At 29.5% G+C, this 9,856-nt stretch overlaps 1 long non-coding RNA gene across 1 annotated transcript; it reads right to left on the minus strand.

The window, feature by feature from the left end:
* Window positions 1–1,130: 1,130 nt before the first annotated feature.
* LOC111636663 lies at window positions 1,131–6,438 on the minus strand. The gene is made up of 4 exons (XR_002758567.1): window positions 5,271–6,438; window positions 5,146–5,187; window positions 4,944–5,053; window positions 1,131–1,635 (listed from the first exon to the last, which is right to left on the minus strand). It is a non-coding gene; the product is annotated as an uncharacterized LOC111636663 (long non-coding RNA).
* Between the last annotated feature and the right edge of the window lie 3,418 nt (window positions 6,439–9,856).

The following is a 9,856-nucleotide window of genomic DNA, read 5'->3' on the forward strand; positions in this document are numbered from 1 at the left end:
TCTTGACATATATAGATTAAGCTTCAGAATGATTCTTGAAGTAGTTTGATACAAAAAGAATCCAAATACTGATATTGTTTATCTAATATCATGACAAAGCTAGATGGTAGTTTAATAAATAAGAGAGAAATAATAATTTATGATGCACTAATCTTAAAACAGATCACTCACTGTTCAATAACTATATTCAAGAAATAGTGAAAAATCTACATACAATTTGTTTAGAGATTTAATTTTTATAAATGAATAAAGCACAATACAAATAAAGAAGTAGAAGGCCATACTGTGGGCTAAGCCTTTGAAAAGAAGTAATGGGAGAATCGGGGAGATAGGAAAGAGGAAGACTTGGGAAGTGGAAGGGGGAAAAGTAGACAGGATAGTGGGAAGTAAGTCTTGTGAGCAGCAACCAGATTCCAGTAATTGAGTAACAAGAGAGTTATCCACGCAAGATGGGTTGCAGCCCAAGCACAACATAAAGTTTATATGATTGAAATATCTTGAAAGTGAAAATATTCGATAAATAAAATATCAGCAAATTCTTCTGATCTAAATACAAAATGTTTGTGAAATATTCTAAGAAGTCATATAACATTCCACATAACTGCATTCAATCTCCAAGAACTATTAGTAAGTATTGCCAACATCAATATCAATCAAAAAAATTATTCTTAAAATCAATCTATGGTATATATATTCAACCATCTCTAAACCCGATATATTAGTAATAAGCCAAATGACTATCTGATGTAATCTGATAGTTGTTTAGCTTATATATATTCTTCAGCAACAAACACATTTCTGATCATAGTACTTAAATGCAAATACTATTTAAGTTTCACAATAATCATTTACATATTTTATTTATTTGTGCATCTTTTACTATGCCATATTATAAGATGATAATCCTATAAAATTGCATCTAATTCATATAAATATTTCAAAATTTAGATTCTTTCTATAAGTATATAAATGTGTTTATTTTTAGCCATATCTTAATAATCCTTATATGAAAAATATCTTCAGTATGTATAGTATTATAGTTTAAAAAATTTAATTTTATAAACTTTTTCCACATGCAATTTTTAAGCATTAATAAATAATAAACTTATGAGAATTTTCTGCATATTCTGCTCTATTTAGAATGTTTCCACAATTATATTTATTTTAAAATAAATCTTTTTCTTTTTTGAAAAGAAAGCAGATGATTTATTTTTTAATTTATTTTTGTAATTTAAATAGTTTCTGGCTTATAACTATAATAGAGAAAATGTACAATGCACACAGACTCAAAGTTTAATCAATTCCAACTAACCTGTTTTGATATGGCATTCGAAGGGATAGCATACTGCCACTACTACAACTTACATTATCATATTCAGAGCTTGTAGAATAAACAGAATGTGTACGAGTCATAACTGAAGCTTCTCTAATATCACTATTTAAACATACACCTCTGGATAGATTCTTTCTTGGCCTCAAAGTTGCTGAATGTGAAATAGTATTATATGGATTTGATTCCTGTAAAAAACTATGACGATGTTTTGTTGGACTAGGAGGTGCAGAAGATGAATTTTGTTGAAGATGGAGAGATGATGACGATGAACTTGTGAATGCTGGTGATGGTGACTTAGAATTCTAAAAAAAAAAAAAAAAAAATTAATCACTAGATTAAAATTCAAAACTTTTCACACTTTTGCTAATAAAAATTTCATAATATAAGCAATGCTCTTACATAATGCTGGGAGCCACATGAGTGATTTCACCCTTTAAATGAGCTTGTACATTCAATAAAATAGCTTTTTAATGAACTTTTTACAAAAATTTGAATGAACATAAACATTTGAAATATGGAGCATTCTATACTTCAATTATGTTAAATAGATTAAAATTTAAAAAAATTTTTAAACATATTTAAAAAATTAAAAACTGAAAAATAGAAATATTCCAAAATTACAGATTTTTAACGGATTAACATAAAATTCAATCAATGACAAGCAATGCTTGCAGCATATTTAATTTAACTTTGTTATTAAAACATTCCTTTTTTGCATCTGTTTATAAATTTCAATGGCCTTAGCAGTTCCAAGTTTTTGAACATCATAAATTCTTTGTATTGTTTTTGCCTCTCCCCACTGAGGGACATCCTGGTCTCACTTGCAAATTGGGCCAATGAAGTTGAATACTTCCTTTTTTTGAATGTCATATGCATGTTCTTTAATTCTGGTAGTAACAATCTATCTATAGAACCTATAAAAGCTGGGCAAATGATTTAACACTTGCTTAGCTAATGGTATCAATCAGTGATTACACATTTGCTTGGTGCAGTGAAATCTTATAACTTCTGTGTAAATCACACTACTGATATTTACTGCTTCATTTGCACATTATCTGGTGAAAAGGAAAAAGAGTAATCAAAGCTGGAAGACACAACCATTTTTGTGACATTGTTGTTCTTTGTAGACAGAAGATAGTAAAGTGAAAGAACATTTTTTGAACTTTCACTTTCCATTCCTTTTATAACAAATTTCAGAAAAATTGCAAACTTCTATAATTTTTCAGTTAGTGCATTCATCCACTAAACAATTTTGTACAAAATAATGTCAAACCACTTGATGATGTTTAGTCATTGCTGATTGGCTGTATCTGATTCATCCAACTTAATCTAATTTGTGCCTAACAATGCAATTTAGGGGTCATATATGTGAACTGCTAAATGCATTCGAATCGCATGCTGAAATTGCTCATGTGGATACCGGACTTAAAACTATTTTAAATATATTGTTCACTTTAATTTTATTTATAAAATTAAGATTCTTATAAGAAATGGTTTTCAAAGGTTATATTACATAATGTATATGTTGTTATTCCATTTCAACATTTTATTCATAGCCTAATATTAAAATATGTGACACCTAATCTTTATATTTTTTGAATGTCGTGTTTTTATTGGCACATTTCAAATAATAATACATTTTTGCTTTTACTAATTCAATTGAATATATGTCTTAATAAATAAACTTTGATAAAAGACTAAATAATTAAAAATTTTTATGTAGTTAATAATAGTATATATCAAACACAAACACTGAACCAATTTATGGTGTGGAACGATCGACTAATCATAAAAAACAAACGTTTTTGAACCCCTTCTGGGCTCTTCATCAGGTTTTAGCTTGTAAATTCGATTGACGAACTCAAGAACGAACTTATTTGAACATCATTCGTTAATGGCTTTCGTTAACGGCATTCGTGACGTATAATTTTAAAAGAACTATTCGATCGCAGGAACGAAGTTATTTGAACAACATTCATCAATCGAATTTACGAGCTAAAACCTGATGAAGAGCCCAGAAGGGGTTCAAAAACGTTTGTTTTTTATGATTAGTTGATTGTTCCACACCGTAAATTGGTTCAGTGTTTGTGTTTGATATATAGGTGTGGTGAGTAGTGAGTTTTGAATAGTATATATCAATGTTCTCCAATCTTTTTCATTCAAGACTCCCCTGTTTTATATGGAAATTTGAAATAATTTCAATTTTTAAATCTAATTCTAATAATATATTTATAAATATTCAATATATGTTAATTTTTATAAATTTTGTTTCACAATTTTCTCATTGAAAAATAAGAAGTTTACAGAGTATATTACATTGTGAAGGTCCGAAACCCTTTTTCTGGTTTAGATCAGTAGATCTAGGAATTTTTCTAGTAAAAGAGAAAAGGGGGACTTCTACGGTCAAAGACCGAGACGCTCTCCTCGAATAAAGAAAAAAAAAGGAGAATGTTAAACTATCAATAAGTTAAATCATCTCTATTTGTTTAACAGTTATTCTCTAGACGTTAGTATCAACAAGAAGGGAATAAGAGATATTTCTTATCACCTCTTGGTCGCACGTAACACGTGGTTACGGCAATAAATCGCCTTGTTCATAGTCAAACTCGACGTTTGATATAAACAATAACTAAATAGTTGACCAGGTTAAAGAAATTATTGTCAAATGATTGTTAATTTATGGATGAGAGCCATCAAACCTACAGAAATTTATAACATAAAATCATGTCATCTTGACACCAATATCAATAAATTGAACAAATTTCTCTGTCAATTGTCCGAACTCGCTAGATCCAAATATCAACACACTAGCAGGTGTGCGGATAAATCATGAATAACGTCATAGTTCTCACCCCCTTGAAATCAGTATAAAGAGGGCTCCCGGCCAGTATCGGTGTGGCCTCCAACTTAGAAGGAACTAACGGATTAACGATCCTCATCGCTGACCACCAAAGACGGACACAGATAGATCCTACGAACTACAACTTAGTAAGTAGAACTCTCTCTTTCCTCTCAGGTGGACTAGGGCTAATTCCGCGAAAAGAATATTAAAGAGGATCAGAGACTATCCTCAGTCGAAATACCCAAGATATAATCCGACTAACCTACTATTGTAATATCGGTTTGATTTTGACATTATTATTATTCTTAGTATTTGTAACCCTTTTATATGATATATACTAATTAAATTTATATTATATCTTAATCATGCGTGTTTACTCGTACTCTGTCAACACCTTATCGACTTATCCGCGACCTCCCACTCGATTTTCGCCCTCCTAAATTGCCATCCACTGACCCTGTGAGCGGGACTCACCGCCCCGTTGTCGGAAAACGGTTTAGGCTTTGATGCATAAACCCCGATTCTCACAACATTATTTTTATAGAAACTGAATTGGATTTATTCCAGGTTAAAATAAAGTATTTAAAATAACATTAATTTTGTGGAATTTTTATTTATTTTATCAGATTTATTCATATATTTCTTTTGATACTTAAATTTTATTTTATAAGAATCTTTATGCATATCTAAGACAAAACATTTAATTAACAAAAAACACTGAATTCATTGTAAGGAACCCTGTAAAATAAAAAAATAAACAGTTCTTACTAATAACAGCTGATTAATGTGGTTATTTGCTTCTTCCAATTTTGTTGAATGTTTTGAAAAAACTTTGGTAGAGCTATCCAAATTTGTAGTTGGACATTTGAATAAATTATCTGAAAATATTTTAAAATTAGTTTTAAGTTTAAATTATTACTGTATTATATTAAGTATTATATTTATTTACAAGATTCAACTTAATACACACCACATTCATCTGTGGAATGACTGATATTTTCTCCACAATCATCTGAAATTTAATGTTTTACAAAATTAAAAATATAATTTATTTATACAATACAAACAGTCAGAAAGTATTAGAAAAAAAATTACCTTCATCAGAAGGCAAATTAGGGCATTTTCTTAAAAGTTCTTTTTGCTTTTTGGCTATTATTAATTTCTGTTCAATATCTTTTAACTGAAAAAAAATTCTTATTAGAAATATATCAAAACATTTTGATTTATACAGTTTAGTACTAAGACATCACATAACTTTGTCACATTGTGTTAGAATTGAGGTGAAGCCAAAAAGAAAGAAGTTATCTCTGCACCTGTTAGGCATAGAAGAGGTGATCCTTGTACCTAACAGCTGCAGACAGGTAAACTTTGCACTTTCTGCCACAAAAGAGGCTATCCTTGTACCTGTCAGCCATGGGAAAGGCAATCCTTGCACTGGCCAAGTTTGGACAGACAATCCTTGTAGTTGCCAACATGGAAATGTGATCCGAGAACAAAGCAATTGATGGCAATTTGCTTTGTTCTTGTTCATTTTTCATGCCTATTTTCCATTAGGTGCACACAATGCTCATTTTATTTTTGAACTCTAGGACTAAATTCTGTTAGAAGTGCTCAGTCACATCGGAGAGCCTGACATTGTCACTTTAATCCCTTTGTATATCGAAAACAAAATCATGGACCCATATTTTTTACATTTCAAAGGAACCCTCATTACATTTTTGGATTCCTCGTCTCAATTAATGGAAAATGGCAAAGTTTTATCAAAATCAGCCCATTAAATTTTGAGAATAAACTTGATTTATAAGCCTATAGAAGAACTATGAAACATTGCCTGTCATGTGATATTGCTTTGTCATGCACATTCGTTAAATAACCTTATATCTCGAAAATGAAGTCATAAACCTCCATTTTTTTTTACATTTTTAAATTCCTGAATGTAATTAATGAAAAATGACAAAGTTTAACCAAAATTGATTGAACAGATTTTGAGAACAAATACAGTTCTGTAAGCCACATACACATTAGTACGCCACAAGAGGATTTACTCATGTTCTGCCTCAATAAATAGAATATAAAGATAATTACACCTCTTGAAGATATAAAAAAAACATACTTTGTACTCACTGATTTCTAGATTCTTTATATCTTTGTTCAATAGTACAGTAATACCCGGACTTACGCGAATCCGGAGTTACGCGATTTTCAAATCTCGTCGATTCGTCTTTTTTTTGAGCGCCACGCAACTCTTAATTACTCATTTCCCCCCACACTATTGTTCGGCTTACATGTTCGGACGTGTTCGACATATAGCTACAATTTATTTTGTGTTATTTGTATGTATTTATATGCAAAATTATACCCCGACTTACGCGGTTTTCGCTCGNGTCATTCTTCAGCTTTAAAGGCAGAATTTATAAACAAATGAAAGGGGTTCCAATGGGCAGCCCGATGTCCAGCTTACTCTGTGAGTTAGTGTTATGCAGACTAGAACAGATAATGATTATGAATTTTAGGGGGAACATAATCTTATACAAAAGATATGTGAATGATGTGTTCATTTTATGGAGGAATGATATAAGATTACAGCATTTTTTGAATGAAATAAATCCCAACAAAGATGGTTTAAAACTTAAACTGGAGCAAATTAGTACTATGGAAGTGCATTTTTTAGACATTGACATTTCATTCAAGAACGGTTCCTTAAACACGAAGGTATACATCAAGCCCACTCACGACCCGTTATACATCCTTTCAACCTCCAATGATCCATATACTTATAAGCTTTCAGCATTTAGAGTTCTAGTTAGGAGGGCATTCCATTATTGCTCCAATGTATATGACAGGCTGCAAGAGTTAGATAGGATTAGAGCTGTGGCTAGGATGTTGGGGTTTGGAACAAAAGTCATTGAAGGATTAATAAGTTCTTACACTAATCCTAGAAAAAATAAAACAAAGAAAGATATGAAAAACAAGGTGACTAAGTTCACATGCAACAGAAACATGTCAAATATTATGAAAAAAATTGAGATTACAAGAACACAAGATTACTATACAAAAGGGCTCCCACGGTTTATAACTTGCTTAGGAATGACAAGGATATGATCAAGAAGGAACAACAATCTGGAGTATACAAGATACTATATAAAAATGATCAATTACATTTGAACAAAGAGTATGTGAGTGTCACCACCAGAAATCTCAACAAAAGGCTTAAGGAGAACATGTACAACGTAAGCAAGGGACACTATTCTACAGCACTATCCATAATGGCACAAACAGACGGCTCAGTAATTGAATGGACTGAGGCCAGAATTGTTACACAGGTGCATTCACCAACTCTGGCATTAAGTTTGGAAAAGTTTGAAATTTATATATCCAGCTTGACTGGCAAATGTTTAAACTACAAGGATGACACAGGCTTACCAGCGGCATGGAAATATACGATCAATAATGGCTAGTAAAATCTGATGCATAGAATGCAGTTGATGTAATTTTATATCTTATGTTATTATATTTGTATTTTATTTTATTTTATTTAGTTCTTCTCTATTTATTTTGATTCATTCAGTTTATGTATTTAATGGATTGGTTATATTATTTATATTTTATATTTTGATTTTTAACCAAATGTTTGAACTGTTTTGAATTCGAATTTGTTATTGCATATTGGTTTGATTATAGAACGATTGTAAACATTCCAGTAAACTCATAACCTGATGATGGCCTGTTGATCAGGTTGAAAACATTAGTTAAAGTAGTAAAAATGATTCTCAGCAATAAGGTGTATATGTTGTATAATTTAAATAAACTGTTCAATAAAAAAATAATTTAAATTTTTATCTAAAATTAAACCAAGTTGCTTTTGAAAATAAGAGTGATAAAAGTTTAAAATTTTAGCTAAAGCTAAATTCTGAAGACAAAGTTTGTCTCAACTTTAAAAAGAAAAACATTTGATAATATTAAAACTTTTATTGATTTTATGAAATCATTCTAGAAAGATATAATTTAAATATTAGTTAATTAATTATCAATGAAAACTGATACATTTTTGTTTTGATATTTTTCATGTGTCATATTTATAAACAACAATGTCTGTAGTATACATTCCAGTTTTGCTAAATAAAAATCTCCATTAAGATGATAAACATTTAAAGTAAAGCATTCAAATCTACAATACAATAAACTATTCCTAGTTTATCATGTAATAAGGCAAGTTAAGATAGTTTTCTCTACATTTTAATATGTTTTATTAAAATCATATTACAAGTTTATAATATTTCAAATATAATTTTTAGTTCTAATCTTTAAGACATGTAACAAGAATATGTATGAACATAAAGTTCATAAATGTGCAATAATAAACAAACCTCAAAAGCATGATAATTTCCTACATAACAAAACACATGACACATCAGACAATGTTACTGCTCTCAATGTAATGTCCAAGTGAAATATCCCAAAAATATGCATATTGTATGATGTTGAGCATATATACCAGTTTTTTGGACTTGCAATAGACAGGGTACCTACTCAAATTTTTGTTTTAATTTCCATGACTTTCCCTGACCTTCCTGTCCCTTACAGTATGGCACATTGACAAGATAAAACAGCATTTGACTTACTATGCATATATGTTTTGCTTCTCCAACATTTTAATTGGTTATTTTTTCGATTAACAGTTATATATTTTTTTATAATAGCCAAATTATTAAAATAAAAATGTATTATTAAAATTCTGTTATTAATCCATAACCATAAATCTACATGGCTTTGAAAAAAAATCAATTATTTTTTATTATTCATTAACAAATTCTACATAATCATGTACAAAAGTATATATTCATTAAATTTCTCCTTTAATAAATTTCCTGAACTTTATAAAATATTAATAAACTGGAGAAAAATTAGAAATTGTTTTGTTACAGAATCAAAATTATTAAAATGAAAAATGATAAATAATACCATTTAAACTATTTATCGTTTTGTGTACTTCATGTATTTTGTAAATTTTTGGGAAAATTTTGTGTAAGCTTGGGAGAAATTTTGGATCCTGAAAATAATCCGCATCCTTTTCATAAGTTGTATTGCACTACATTACTTCTTGCTGTCTGCAGACAGCTACACTTAGTCAAGCATATTGTCAGCAAAAAATAAACAATGCAGCCAAGGAAGAAAATTCTCTGACTTTTTGACAATTTTTAATAAATTCCCTGACATTCCATGATTTTCTTTGAACACTAATGAAAATCCCTGACTTTCCAGGTATGTAGGAATCCTGAATAAAATAAAAATTGGGTGTTACATATAAACCTTAGCAATTAAACAATTAAAACAAATATTTCCAATTGAAAAACTAAAGTAGCCCTTTATGAGATAGAATAACACATACTTCAATAGTTTAGCCATTTATAGCATTAGATATTACTAAAGAAATTATGGACTCAAATCTCAACTGAAGTCATATTTTTGGTAATATTATCTCAGATCAAAAATTATTATTTTTTTCCTATTTGTGTTTTTGGCAGAGATTATATGGATGTTTCTTGAATACTAATTTTTTGTACTTATATAACATATACTGAGGACAATTTTAATTGTTATAGATTTTATAATAATTAAAAACTATCCACAATTTCTAAATACTTTGTAGTAATGTTTTTATGTTTAATATTGTATGAAAG

The sequence above is a fragment of the Centruroides sculpturatus genome, unplaced genomic scaffold, assembly GCF_000671375.1.
Source record: "Centruroides sculpturatus isolate CEXI.00-Female unplaced genomic scaffold, Cexi_2.0 scaffold907, whole genome shotgun sequence".
NCBI lineage: Eukaryota > Metazoa > Arthropoda > Arachnida > Scorpiones > Buthidae > Centruroides > Centruroides sculpturatus.